At 41.3% G+C, this 15,457-nt stretch overlaps 1 long non-coding RNA gene across 1 annotated transcript; it reads left to right on the top strand.

Annotated features, from left to right (window-relative positions):
* Positions 1–1,645: 1,645 nt before the first annotated feature.
* Positions 1,646–10,466, top strand: LOC108585219. The gene is made up of 4 exons (XR_001901367.3): positions 1,646–3,143; positions 4,953–6,496; positions 6,598–6,684; positions 7,279–10,466. It is a non-coding gene; the product is annotated as an uncharacterized LOC108585219 (long non-coding RNA).
* The last annotated feature ends 4,991 nt before the right edge of the window (positions 10,467–15,457 follow it).

Raw genomic sequence — 15,457 nt, forward strand, 5'->3', positions numbered from 1 at the left:
TTGTGCTTTGAGCCTAGATCACAGCCCGCAAGGGAAGCTGCCTGTGTACATAACACCCTGGATACCCCGACCTTTGCAGCCATCTGAGAGCCTCAGCCTCACACTCACCCAGGAGATGTCACCACTGTATCTTCTGCGAGCTGGAGTCAGCAGCAGTAGCAGCTTAGAGCTTTAGACCAGCGAGCCACAGTCAGTCCTCCTCAAGGGCCTCTCACCTTGTGTGTTGTGCTAGGGGTCCCCAGAGAAATAGAACCGAAAGGATATATAGGATATATGCATAGAGAGATTGATGATGAGGAATTTTTCATGCCGCTGTGGAGGTAGAGGCTGTCAAGTCCAAAAATCAGCAGTCGGCAAGCTGGAGGCCTGGGTGAGCCACTGGTGTAAGTTCCAGTCTGAGTGCAGAAGACCGACAGCCCGGCTTGAAAACAGGCCGAGAGCACCTTCTCCCTCGCCAATGCTTTTTGTTCTCTTCAGGCCCCCAACTGCTTGGAAGAGGCCCAGCCACACAGGGAGGGCCACCTGCTTTGCTCAGTCCACCGATTCAAATGCTAATCTCATCCAGACACACCCAGAATAATGTTTAACCAAATATCTGGGCACCCTGTGGCCCAGTCGAGCTGACATGTTAGAATGAACGCACACGCTGGTAAAGGCTCCCTGGGCTCCTCCCACTCCCGGGCATCAGGCCTCGTGTGCTCGGTTTTACTGACTCCATTTCACTGATTTTACTGTCTCGAGGACAGTCCTCCGTGGAAGTTCTGTCACTGTGGGTTCTCCGTGAAATTGCCAGCATTTGGCCTGAGTGACCTCCTAGCTCTCTGCTAGCCAATGCTGGTCCCACGGTGCCTCTGAGCATGGCAGGCATGGTGGGGCTGTCCCTCTGCAGCTGCCTGCCAGAGTGTCGGGTCTGAGAGGCCTCGGGCTGCAGGCTGGGAGACGTTGCAGGGAGCTTACCTCCGCTGAGCCTCACCCACAGGATTCTTTGATGGGACCCCACCTCCATGGTCCCAGTTTTAAGGTCATCTGATTGTTTTTATGACTTTACTTTCCCCAGAAATTTGCTTCCAAGCAGGTCCAGCTGAAATCAGCACCTTTTAAAAAGTCAATCCAAATGAAAAACGGTGTTTTATTTTTTAGGTTTTACCACTTGCAAACCTGAGGCCACCCCCTGCTCTGTCCTTCCGGATATGCAACAGCGGAGCCATGAGATGGCCGCAGCGAAGGGGTCTCCGAAACGACCTAGTGCTCCAGGAGTTAAGAAGGAATTACTTAGGCAGATAGCAAGGGTATGGGAGTCCTCCGTCAGGCTTTCCTTTTTAATGAAAAGCAGTCCCAAATCATTTTCTAACAAAGAGCAGCCTGCGAGCTGGGAGCTTGCATGGGTGAACGCCGGCCGGAACTAAAGACTAGACATTTTCATTTATTTATTTTTTTATTTAGAGACAGAGTCTCGCTCTGTTGCCCAGGCTGGAGTTCAGTGGTGTGATCTTGGCTCACTGCGACCTCCACCTCCTGGGTTCAAGCAATTCTCCTGCCTCAGCCTCCCGAGTAGCTGGGATTACAGGCATCTGCCACCACGCCCTGCTAAATTTTGTATTTTTAGTAGAGATGGGGTTTCACCATGTTGGCCAGGCTGGTCTTGAACTGCTGACCTCAGGTGATCCACTCGCCTCAGCCTCCCAAAGTGCTGGGATTACAAGCATGAGCCACCGAGCCCAGCCAGGGCTAGATATTTTCCAGATGGCAGCTCCATCTTCACTTCTCTGCCAGTCATGTGTTCTGTAAGGAGCAGGCAAGATGGCCCCATCAACTGGAAAACCCATTTGCATAATAAGAGCAGCCTTCTCCACGCACTGTGTAAACCTCACACCTGATCGAACCAATCTGTGATCCCTACGTAACTCAGACGCTGCCTCCTCAAATGACTGTACAACACAGTGCATTCACCAGCAGTGGGTCCTTTCTGCTTGGAGACCCCTTCCTCCACAAAGGAAGCTCTTTCTCTTTCTCTCTTCTACCTATTAAACCTCCGCTCCTATACTCCTCCTCTGTGTCCCTGTCCTAAATTTTCCTGGCAGGTGACAACAAATCCCAGGGGATCTACCCCAGACGATGTAGCTGCTTCATTAGGATACTGAGGCCCAGAGAGGAAATGAGAGTCTCAGGACTCATTCCACACCAGCGGGTCCATGGGCCATTCCCTCCGACCCGCCCAACACAAGCTCTTCCCCAGCTGTTTGAAGAAGGGAAGGAAGTGAGAAATAAACGTTAAGCAGATATCAATGTCAGTTGAGATAAACATCAAGCTTTATTGACTTAAGAGGTAAATATTGACAGAACTGAAATGCCAAATCAATATTTACCTCCAGGGATGCTATAGCCTGAATTTGAAGTCGGGCTATGTGCACGTCAACGCATCTCCAAATCCCGACGTCTTCATCAGCAGTATGTGATCATTTCAGCGACGGGCTAAAATTGAAAGGTGTGGTGAGAGATTTCCAGAGGGTCCTCTCATGGAGGGCTGGGGAGAAGTTCATGATCACCATGAGGGGTCATCAGCACAGACGTGGAGGGTCAGCGTCTGAAAACTGCATCACTGGCACAGAATGACCGTGACCGAATTTGCTTCACTTTTTGCTGAGCACTCACCTGACAGAGCATAAGATTCCAGCCAGAAAGGCACTGAGCACCTGTTTGCCAGGCCTTGTCAGCACCTAGCCATGCAGAGCCTGCACCAGCCCTGAGATCAGGAAGCAGAGAATCCATGCCTCTGGCCCGCTTGGCCTCTCAGCCACGGGAAAGACAGCCTTCACTGGGACAATGGCAGTGTTGTTCGTCGTTGGCTTACAAAGAGGAGTTTTAGAAGATGCCAAGGCCAAGAAAAGACTATGAGAGAAAAGAAACCAAAAGTTAAAATCAAGCAATTCTATCCACTAACTTCCTCTGCTATGAATTGGGAAAAGTTGGCCCTGGGCCGTCTTCAAGGGGTGGGCCCGTACCCAGCCTCCAGCAACCTGGAGCCTGTCTGTGAATCTGCTTTGTTCCATCAACTATCCTTGATGGATAAAGACACTCAGGCTAAGGAAGCTGTCCTGCTCCTTCAGATTCCCAGACAGCCTTGTTTTCTGCTTCTATGCCTGGTAAGTTTTCCACTAGAGCAGTGATTCCCAACCTGGCTATACATTAATCAACTGGAGATGCTTAAAAAAAAAAAAAAAAAAAAAAAAGATGCCTCCATCCCACCATCTATTGCATGTGAATGTCAGTGGGGAATTTCCTGGGTGATTCAGTACACAGCCTTGGTTGAGATGAGATCTGACTCTCAGGCGCCCTTATCATGGGATTGGCTGGAGAAGGGGCTCTTTTTCAATGCTCCCGAGCTGTATTTGCAAAGTGTTTTGTGGAAGGTCCTAAAACTCAAAGGGTCTTGTGCTAAAACCAGTCAGCACTGAGAGTTATCTGACACTTATGGAAGAGTTCCAGGGTGAGCACTTGGGTCAGCTGCAGGATGCTTGGATTGGAGGTCACGCCCAAAGAGGGGTCACCTGTGCCTTGTTCAATTCAGTGACCGCCAGGTTAAAGTGAGCATCCTGGGGGCTGCGGTGAACACTGGGGTGTGGGGCCCTCATCGCCTCATGGCAAGAGAGCTGCTCTGCCCAAGGCCATGTGCCCCTCAAGGAGAGGGTCCCACGTGGGGCAGCGCTGCAGACCAGCTGCATGCAGAACTCAGGCAATGGTGGCTAGTTTGATCCTGGTGGCCAGCAGTGAGGATCATCATTAACTGTGATGAATATAACCACACCTTTCTTGGCTTCCATGTCCCGGTCTGTGACATGTTGGGTGACCCCTAATGATCTCCAGTTCCCTTCCTGCTCTGCTGTCACTAGGACTGATCATACCAGTTTCCAGAGAGCGTGGTGACACGGTTGCTGTTGGAAGCAGCCCTGAGTGGCTTGGCCACCATTTCTGAGGGTGGGTCAGGCTTCTGGCCCATAGCAATCCTCTGCCCTCCTGCATAGTCATGCCTGTACATTCACGGAAAAATGTCTGGATGACACGTGACACAGCACTGGGCAATTAGGAGTGAGCCCTGGGGAAGGAGAAGATGGGGAAGGTGGTTTGGGGATTTTTACTCTTCTCCCTACATCTATCTGAGCCTAAGTTTTCTTATCTGTGAAAGAGTTCTGAGATTTTTTGTCACCAGATGTCTTTATAAAGAGTAAATCAGATCACATACAGGTCGGCCTTAGAGATATTGTGGGTTGGGTTCTAGACCATCTCAATAAAGTGAATACAGCAATATAGTGAGTCACACAAAATTTTTAGTTTCCCAGTGCATATAAAAGTTATGCTTATACTACCTGTAGTCTATTAAGTATGTGATAACAAGATGTCACTCCAATGTCTCCGGACATTGTCAAATGTCCACAAAGAGTCTGTGTCCAGCAAGGCTGTGGAAGTCAGACCTAGGACAGGAAGTAAGGTGTGCAGTGTTGTTAAATATCTATACCTGAAATGGATATTTAAGTCTATGAACTGCTTTATTTATATTCTCAACTCTAATATTTAATGTTTGCACTATTGTTGTTTCCCCGAAATTCTGTAATTCACTTTGTATTTCCCTCTGACTCAAAAGTTGATTAATAAGGAATCATACAATGTATAGGTCGAGGCCCTTTTAGTTTTGTGACTTTCTTGTCAATTTCTAGTTTTATTGCATTGTGATTAAAAAATGTTTTCTGCATTATCTCTCCACTTTAGAATTAATGGAAGTTATTTGTGTGGTTTATTATTTAGTTAATTTTGCAAGTGTCCCATGGTCACTTGGAAAGACAATATAGTCTATGTTTTTAGGATTTAAAGTTTAGCATATATCCCTCAGGCATACTAAATTGATCATGTCATTTTTGTCTTTTATATTGTTACTCCCTTTTGTACATTTGCTCCAGTCTGGACTGAGAGAATTTGCATTTTTCTATAACTGACCACTTGTGCCAGCCAAGATGGAATAAGTGCACTGCTGTCTACTGTCCCACTGGAAATGTGAAAACTCTGGGGGGAACATAAGGAACAACTCCCTGAGCCCTCTAAAAAGTAAGTAATGACAAAAGGATTGGCAACTAATGTCAAAACTTGATAATAACCCCAAATGGGGGTGAGTTTTGCCTTTTCCCTCTTTCTTTGTCTCTTATCTCTGACCTGAGGGTGGGTTGAATCTCAGAACTGTGCAGTGGGCCCAGAAGACAAAAATCTGGGATAAAACCTCTCTTTCCAGCCAAAGGACCAGGAAAAGGGACCCCTGCATGCAGGGAGTGTGGGGGAAGTTTTCACCACCCCTTTTTTTTCCTCTCTTGATCCTGACCCAAGGGCAGTTCCACCTGTGGAGCTATACCACTATGCTGCTGGTCCTGGTGCTGGAAGCCCTGAAACTTTGATGAAAGACCCAACTCTCCAACCAGAGGAACTGGAAAAGGAGTGGGGTGAATCCCTGTTTATTTCTTCCTCTTTACTGTTGCCACTTGGCTCCAAAGATGGCCCCAGTCATGTGGAACTACATAATAGCACAAATAATTAAAAACCTAAGAAAAACCTGATGTTCCAGACAGAAAAAAACTGGAAAAAGGGCTCATTGTTTTAAAGATGTGGGGATAATCCCTGTTAATTTTTTTGTCCTTTCTTTTGCCACTGTATTCCTAAGGTAGTCCTAGTCATGCAGAGTTGCATGGCAGTGCAGGAAGCTAAATCTTGGAGATAACACTATCTTTCTGTCCAGAAGAACCAGGAAAGGAGGCGCCTGAATGCCAAAAATTGTGAGAGATATCCTGGAAATTGTCAGTGAACTTGAAGGTTAATCAATAGGAATTACACAGCCTGCAGATTGAGAGAAAAATGAGATTAAAAAAACAAAAACAGAGCCTCAAGCACCTGTGAAACAATATCAAAAAGTCTAATACTCTTATTATTGGAGTCTCGGAAGAAGAGGAGGAGGATACTGGTGCAGAAAAATATTGAAGAAATAATGGTTGTAAACTTCCCAGACTTGATGAAAAACATATGTATAAGTTCAAGAAGGTTAACAAACTCTAAACAAGATAAACTTTAAAAAATGCATTGTAAATGAAAATCAAAGGTAAAGGAAAGACAATTAAAAGCAGCCAGATTAAAACAGTATACTATGTATCAGAGAACAGTACTTTGGATAATTGCAAATTTCTCATCATAAATTATGGAAGCAGGAAGATGGTGGAACAACATCTGTAAATTACTGAAAGGAAATGATTGTCAACCCAGAATTCTATATCTAGCAAAAATATCTTAGAAATGACAGTGAAATAAAGACATACTCAGATTAAGGGAAAGTAAGAGAATGTGTCACTAACAGACCTACAAAAGAAATGCTTAGCCAAGTTCTTCAGGAAGAAGGAAAAATGATCTGGAGGAACACTTGGAACTTCAAGAATGACATTAGAGCAACAGAAATGGTAAATACCAGGTAAATATAATGAATTCTTTTTCTCTTCTTAAAATATTTAAACTGTATCTGACTGTTGAAAGCAAATATTGTAACATTTTCTGGGTATAATTATTATTTAGATGCGGTACATATGACAACTACAACATAAAGAGGGGAGGATAAATGAACCAATAGAGTTGCAAGCCTTCTATAGTTTACTTGAAATGGTAAGATATTAATTCTAAGTGGACTATAAAATGTTAAATGTATGTATTGTAATCCCTAGAGAAACTACTAATAAACGAATACAAAAAGAAACAGCCAGAAAGGACAATGGATTATTTAAAATGGAATAAAAAATATATTCAAATAACCCAAGGAAGGCAGGACCATGAGAAGAGGGTAACACAAAGCAAAAGAAATGAACAAAATCTCCTGTAAATCATGTATTTTGCCTATTTTCTTTGTCTCCTCTGTAATTTCTGCTTTTTGAAAGCCTCTTTTACAATACTTAGTCTGTTGATATTCATGACTGCTAATTTTTTTTTTGTAAATTATGAGGCAAAAATGATTCAAAGTACCTTGAAGTTATTTCATTTAATGTTTTTGTTTGGCTGAAAAACTACCTTGATTCATACAAGGACTGAGACCCCTGCTTTTGCTGTGCCTGTGCTTTGAGTTTCAACCTTTTAAAATAACTATGTTTTGGGTGAATCTCTTGAACACAATCATGGAGTTTTACTTGATTCCTGATTGTACTAGGCATCCTGCAAAACGGCCCTCAATAATCCTTATTTCCTGGTCTTCACACCCTTATGTAGTCCCCCTATGATGAAGAAGAACTGGTCTGTGTGACCAACAGAATATGACAGAATTGACGGTGTGTTGCTCCTGAGGTGAGGATATTAAAAGCACTGCAGCTTCTCCATGGAACTCTTGGGTTCTTCATTCTGGGGAGAGCAAGATGCCATGTCAATGAGGACACTCCAAAAAACCGTGGAGAGGCTCATGTGGAGAGAAAGCAACCTGCCAACCAGGTGAGTGAGCCACCTTAGAAGTGAGTCCTCCAGTCCAGTCTTTGAGAGTTGCAGGTCCGCAGGGAACTGACTGCAGCCTCAGGAGACACCTGAGCCACAGCCACCTACCAATCCCTTTTAATCCCTTTCTGAGTACCTGACCCGTAGAGACTGTGAGATGCAACATAACGATTGTTGCTTCCAGCCACTAAGTTCAATGCTGGTTTGTTACACAGCAACATATATTTAACACGATAATACAATTTAGAAGTGTCTTCCATTTTAATAGGTGAGTTAAATTCTCAAACATTGGTATCTCTCTAGATTCCTCAAGTCTTTATATTTCTATATAGCTATGTCTCTCTCTCTATATATATAGATTCCTCAAAAAATCATATATTTAAACAGCAGTTTCCACAAATGTATATACATACATATATCCTCATATAGATAGTGTATACCGATTATCTTTTACTATATAGATTATATATATATAATCTGCTATGTGGTCTTTTCCTATAAATCTTTTAAATGTTAATTATTTTGAAATTAAGAATGTTTGTATTGTGTTCAAGTAGCTTTCTTTAGACTTATACCACTTTGTACATTTTTCTCATTCTTTAGGCAGTATCTGTTGGTTTCCTATGTTGAGTAACAATAAAATAATTCCTCTTCTCCTCTTCCTCCCTTTTCTGCTCCTGCATAACCTAGTGTTAATTTTAATTATCTTTCTTAGTGCGTATTGCTTTTGTACAATTATATATTCTTATGTAATTCTTTTGATTGATTGGTCTGCTTTAATGGAATCTTTTGCTTTCCAGCTATGACAATGAAGAAGAGAGTGTTAATTTATGTTCCGCTGTATTTTTCCTTTTAATTTTTGTTGGCTTATGGTTTCTGCATTGTCAAAGCATGAAACATTTATATTCTGTGCTTTCGCTATCACCCTCTCTATTTCTGGCTGACATATGCAATTAAATACATTCAATGTTCTTGTTGCTAATTCTTTTGCCTAAGTTTTTCCACTTTGCTCTTGGTTCTTGCTTATCCTCTAGGAGTTCCCTCATGAAAGATTTATGTGCAAAATGTTTTCTGAAGTTCCTTTTTATTCCAAACAATTTGTCTGTGACCTTTATACATCAAAGACAGTTGGACTGGATAGAGAATCATTTACTCCACTGTATCGTGCTATTGAATGTGGTCTCAAGTTCATTGAGGTGAAGAAGTCTGGTGTTAATCTGATTTTTTCCTTCATGAGTAGTTTGATCTTTTTGTCTGGATGCCTAAAGAACTTTTCCTTTCTATTTAAACTCCATTAACTTAAGACATTTCAAAATCAATTTTATTTTTTATATTTGAGGTTTACAGCATAATGCTAGAAATACATATTGTTAGTAAAATGCTTACTGTAGTGAAGCAAATGCAGGCACATTTCATTTTATTGTGTTTCACCTTTATTGTTCTTCATGGACATTTATTTTTTTACAAATTGAAGGTTTGTGACAACCCTACATTGAGCGAGTCTATCAGCACCATTTTTCCAACAACATGTGCTCACTTCATGTATCTGTCACACTTTGGTATTTCTTGCGATATTTCAAACTCTCTCATTACTCTTATAGTGACCTGTGACTGGTGATCTTTGATGTCATTATTGTAATTGTTTGGTGTCACCACAAACCATGTCTATCTAAGAGAGTGAACTTAATCAATAAATACTGTGTGTCCTGACCGCTCCACTGACCAGCTTTTCCTCCATCTCTCTCCCTCTCCTTGGTCCTCCCTATTCCTTGACACACAATAATATAGAAATTAGGCCAATTAGTTACCAAACAATGGCCTCTAAGTGTTCAGGTGAAATAAAGAGTCACATGTCTCCCACTTGCAATCAAAAGCTAGAAATGATTTTGCTTAGTGAGAAAGGCATGTCAAAAGTCAAGAGAGGTTGAAAACCAGGCCTCTTGGGCCATCCAGTCAAGTTGTGAATGGAAACAAAAACATTTTTGAAGGAAAGTAAAAGTGTTCCTTTTGTAACACATGAATAGTAAGAAAGTAAAACTGCCTTACTGCGGATATGGAGAAAGTTTGAGTGGTCTGGATAGAATATTAAACCAGCCACAACATTCCCTTCAGACAAAACCTAATGCAGAGCAAAGCCTCAACTTTCTTCAGTTCTATGAAGACTGAGAGAGGAGAGGAAGCTTCAGAAGAAAAGTTGGAAACTCCAGAGGTTGGTTCATAATGTTTAAGAAAAGAAGACATCTCCATAATATAATAGTATAACATGAAGCGGCGACTGCTGATGGAGAAGCTGCAGCAAGTTCTCCAGAAGATCTAAGATCATTGATGAAAGGGGCTCCACTAAACAACAGATTTTCAATGCAGACATAATAGCAAGGAAGGACATGCCATCTAGGACTTTCCTGGCTAGAGAGGAGAAGTCAATGCCTGGCTTCAAATCTTCAAAGAACAGGCTGACTCCCTTGTTAGGGGTCGATGCAGCTGGTGACTGTAAGTTGAAGCTGATGCTCATTTACCATTCTGTAAATCCTAAGATTCTCAAGAATTGTGCTTTATCTACTCTGTATGTGCTCTGTAAATGGAAAAACAAAGATGACGACAGTACATTTGTTTAGAGAACATGGTTTGCTGAATATTTTAAGCCTACTGTTGAGACCTACTGCTCAGAAAAAAGGCTCCTTTCAAGATATTACCACTTATTGACAATGCACTGGTCAGCCAAGAGCTCTGCTAGAGATGTACAAGGAGATGACTGTTGTTTTCATGCTGGCTACCACAACACCCATTCTGCAGCCCATGGATCAAGAAATAATTTCAACTTTCAAGTCTTATTATTTAAAAAACACATTTTGTAAGGTTGTAGGTATCATAGATAGTAATTCCTCTGATGGATTTGGGAAAAGTAAATTGAAAACCATCTTGGGCCGGGCATGGTGGCTCAAGCCTGTAATCCTAGCACTTTGGGAGGCTGAGACAGGCGGATCACGAGGTCAGGAGATCGAGACCATCCTGGCTAACACAGTGAAACCCCGTCTCTACCAAAAAATACAAAAAAACTAGCCGGGCGTGGTGGTGGACACCTGTAGTCCCAGCTACTAGGGAGGCTGAGGCAGGAGAATGGCATAAACCCGAGAGGCGGAGCTTGCAGTGAGCTGAGATCACGCCACTGCACTCCAGTCTGGGCAACAGAGTGAGACTCTGTCTCAAAAAAAAAAAAAAAAAAAAAAAGAAAACCATCTTGAAAGGATTCACCATCCTAGATGCCATTAAGAACACTCATATTCATGGGAGGAGGTCAAAATATCAACATTACTGGGAACTTGGAAGAAGTTAATTCCAACCCTTATGGATGACCTTGAGGGGTTCAAGTCTTCAGTGAGGAAGTCCTTGCAGATATAGTGGGAAGAGCAAAAGAACTAGAATTAGAAGTAGAGCCTGAAGATGTGACTGAATTGCTGCAATCTTATGATAATACTTGAATGAATGAGGAGTTACTTCTTATGGAGTTACTTCTTATGGATGAGCAAAGAAAGTGGTTTATTTATTTTAATTTTTTTTTTTTTTTTTTTGAGACAGAGTCTCACTCTGTCACCCAGGCTGGAGTGCAGTGGTATGATCTCGGCTCACTGCAAGCTCCACCTCCCGGGTTCACACCATTCTTCTGCCTCAGCCTCCCAAGTAGCTGGGACTACAGGTGCCCGCCACCACGCCTGGCTAATTTTTTTGTATTTTTAGTAGAGATGGGGTTTCACCATGTTAGCCAGGATGGTCTCGATCTCCTGACCTCGTGATCCACCCGCCTCAGCCTCCCAAAGTGCTGGGATTACAGGCGTGAGCCACCGCACCCTGATAGAAAGTGGTTTCTTGAGATGGAATCTACCCTGGTGAAGAGGCTGTGAATATTGTTGAAATGACAACAAATAATTTAGAATATGCCATAAACTTAGCTGATAAACCACTGACAGAGTTTGAGAGGATCGACTTCAATTTTGAAGGAAGTTCTGCTGTGGGGAAAATGCTATCAAATGGCACTGCATGCTATAGAGAGCTCTTTGGTGAAAGGAAGAGCCAATTAACATGACAGACTTCATCGTGTTATTTTAGGAAATTGCTACAGTTGCCTCAGTCGTCAGCAACCATCACCCTGGTCAGGCAGTAGCCATCAACATCGAGTCAAAACCTTTCACCAGCAAAAAGATTGTGACTCACTGAAGGCTCAGACGATTGTTGGCACTTTTTAGTAATAAAGCATTTTTAAATTAAGTAATGTACTTTTTTTTTTTTTTTTTTTGAGGTGGAGTCTCTTTCTGTCACCCAGGCTAGAGTGCAGTGGTGCGATCTTGGCTCACTGCAACCTCCACCTCCCGGGTTCAAGTGATTCTCCTGCCTCAGCCTCCTGAGTAGCTGGTACTACAGGTGTGTGCCACCATGCCTGGCTAATTTTTTTGTATTTTTAGTAGTGTCAGGGTTTCACCATGTTAGCCAGGATGGTCTCGATCTCCTGACCTTGTGATCTGCCTGCCTCGGCCTCCCAAAGTGCTGGGATTACAGGCATGAGCCACCACACCTGGCCCTAAGTGATGTACTTTTAAAAAACATAATGCTAATGCACACTTAGTAGAATGCAATACAGTATAAATGTAACTTTTATTAATATATGCACTGAGAAACCAAAAAATTTGTGTGACTTGCTGTATTGTGATATTTGCTTTATTGTGGTGGTCTGGAATGAAACCATATTCCTTATGTCTGCCTATAAACTTTTCTATCATCTCACATAGTTATTTGTGTGTGTGTGACAAGAACAACTAAAATCTACTTATCTAACAAAAATTCCAGTAACAATATGATTTGATTAACTCTAGTCCTCACGTTGTACATTAAGTCCTAGACTTGTTCATCTCACGTATCCACTACTTGGTATTCTTCGATCTATTAACTTTTCTGAGTTGTGTTACTGTTGACTAACCAATTTTCTCTCACACATGCAGATTCTATTTTTTTTCATTTCAGAAAATTTTATTTTAAAATTTTGTTCTAATATTTAAATAAGCATCAAAATGTTGGTTAAAATATTTGTCTAGGGTTTTGATTTTCTTCTTCAGAGACTCTGATTATGTATACGTTGGCTCCCTTTTACTGTCTTTTCCAGCTATCATTTTTGTTTCTTGCTGTTTCTTGTATGTATCGTTTTCATCTTTTCCCTATGTATCTCTGTTTCAGTTTATCCACTTCTTTCATGTTCTATAATTTAGTCATCAGTTAAAAATTGTTGTTTGATTATTTTTCTTTTTTTACTTTATTATTTCAATAGTTTTTGGGGTGCACATGGTTTTTGGTAACATGGATGAACTGTATAGTGGTAAAGTCTGAGATTTTAGTGCACCTGTCACCCAAGTAGCGTATAACCAAGTATGTGATTTTTTAATTCCTCCCTCCCCACCCTCTCTCCCTCTTCTGAGTCTCCAAAATCCATTACATCACTCTGTATGCCTTCGCATACCCGTATCTTAGCTCCCAATTATGAGTGAGAACATACAGTTTTTTGTGTTCTTTTCCTGAGTTACTTCACTTAGAATAATGGCCTACAGCTCCATCCAATTTGCTGCAAAATATACTATTTTGTTCTTTTTTATGACTGAATAGTATTCCATGGTGAATGTATAACACATTTTCTTTATCCACTCATTGGTCAATGGACACTTAGGTTGGTTCCATAGCTTCGCAATGGTGAATTGTGCTGCAAATAGTCATGCAGGTATCTTTTACATATATTTTTCTTAAAAATATATTTTTTCTTATTTTTCTTGGGGTAGATACCCAGTAGTGGGATTGCTGGGAAAAAAATGGTAGTTCTGTTTTTAGTTCTTTAAGAAATCTCCATAATGTTTTCTTTGAGGTTGTACTAATCTATATTTCTACTAGCAGTATATGATCATTTCACCACATCTGCTCCAATATCTGTTGTTTTTTGACTTTTTAATAAAGGCCATTCTTGCAGAAGTAAGGTGGTATCTCATTGTGGTTTTAATTTACATTTCCCTGATGAGCATTTTTTTCATGAGTTTTTGGCTATTTGTGTATCTTCTTTTGAAAAATGTCTGTTCATGCCTTTTGCCCACTTTTTAAGGAGATTATTTGCTTTTTTCTTTCTGATTTGTTTGAGTGCCTTGTAGGTTCTGGATATTAGTCATTTGTCAGATGCATAGGTTGGAAATATTTTCTCCCATTCTGTGGGTTGCCTGTTTTCTCTGATGATTATTTCTTTTGCTGCACAGAAGCTTTTCAGTTTAATTAGGTCCCATTTACTTATTTTTGTTTTAGTTGCATTTGACTTTGGGGTCTTCATCATGAATTCTTTGCCCAGGCCAATGTCCAGAAAAGTTAAAAGTTTTTCCTTGGTTATCTTCTAGAATTTTTATGGTTTCAGGTCTTGGATTTAAGTCTTTGTTCCATCTTTAGTTGATTTTTGTAATAAGGTAAGAGATAGGGAACTTGTTTCATTCTTCTATATGTGGCTTGCCAATTATCCCAGCACCGTTTATTAAATAGAATGTCATTTTCTCAATTTATATTTTTGTATGCTTTGTCAAAGATCAGTTGGTTGTAGGTGTTGGGTTTTATTTACAGGTTCTCTATTCTGTTCCATTGGTCTCTGTGTCTACTTTTATACCAGCATCATGCTGTTTTGGTAACGATAGCTTTGTAGCATAATTTGAAGTCTGATAATGTGATGCCTCTAGATTTGTTCTTTTTGCTTAGGATTGCTTTGGCTACTTGTGCTCTTTGTTAGTTCTATACACATTTTAGAATTGTTTTTCCTAATTCCGTGAGAAATGATGTTGGTTTTTGATAGACATTGCACTGATTTTGTAGATTTCTTTGGGCAATATGGTCATTTTCATGATGTTGATTTTCATTATTTTTCTTTTTCTACCAGTTTCTTTCTGGTATAATTCCTATTGTCTCACTATCTCTTTGTATATTTGTCTCTGAATTTGTACATTTCTGCTTGTCTCTTACTTCATTCCTTATTTTGTATCAATAATTTTTAAAAACTCGTGTAGGAATATTGGGTTACCATTCTCATCTAGTTTGTGTTATCACTTTTTATGTTGAGTTTTTATTATTTGTAAGAAAAAAATGCTGCTTTATCATCTTTTTTTTCTTATAATGTCTTAGAAAAGATGCTCTGTACTTTCTAGTTTTTAAATTCATATTTGAAAGAGGTGGATTTTCCTAGATTGGAAAGAGGAGTTTCCTGTGAGGTAGGAAGTGCCATGGTGGCTTACTGAAGCCACACCTCCTGGACTCCTGCTTCTCTTCCATAATGTTGGTCTCCATGGTTTCCATGAGGGGAGCTTTGAAGATTCAAAACTAAGCTGCCACCGTATTCCCAGGAGAACAGGAGCCCTGTTTATTAAATCTGAAGGTCCCTCTGCATTCCCTTGGGTCTTCCACTTCTTTTTGCATAAAGCATGACAGACAGGTATGGCTGAGCCTTGCCATGGCCTCTGCCCCATCCCTAGCCCATCTTGTTCTCTTTCTAGTTAAAGATTTCTATTTTCTTAAATCAAATTGGAACTTCTCAGGGTTCTCCAAGGGGTTTTTGCTCCAACACTATGACAAGTGGTGGGGGAATGTGCCTTTGGTCATGGATGTCAGCTCTTGCTGGGTGCTCCTGAGTCTCTGGTCACCGGCGCTGCTCTCCTGGGCCTTGCCTGGGGTCCATCTCTAGCAAGGCTGGCTGCCATCATTGAGCATATGTTCTTGTCCCTGACGGCTCACAGGTGTCTTTTTTCCCCCCTGGAGGATCCCCTTTGCTTTCTGGACCCTGATTACTCTCCAGTTATTCCCCTGTCCATGCACACCTACGACAAGACTCTCATTTGCGAAAGCCAGGAAGCGCAGTTAACTGGCCCGCCATAGACATCCTCTTGGGCAAGCCAGCATGATGCCTGGC

This window comes from Papio anubis, chromosome 4, assembly GCF_008728515.1.
Source record: "Papio anubis isolate 15944 chromosome 4, Panubis1.0, whole genome shotgun sequence".
In the NCBI taxonomy this organism is placed as follows: domain Eukaryota; kingdom Metazoa; phylum Chordata; class Mammalia; order Primates; family Cercopithecidae; genus Papio; species Papio anubis.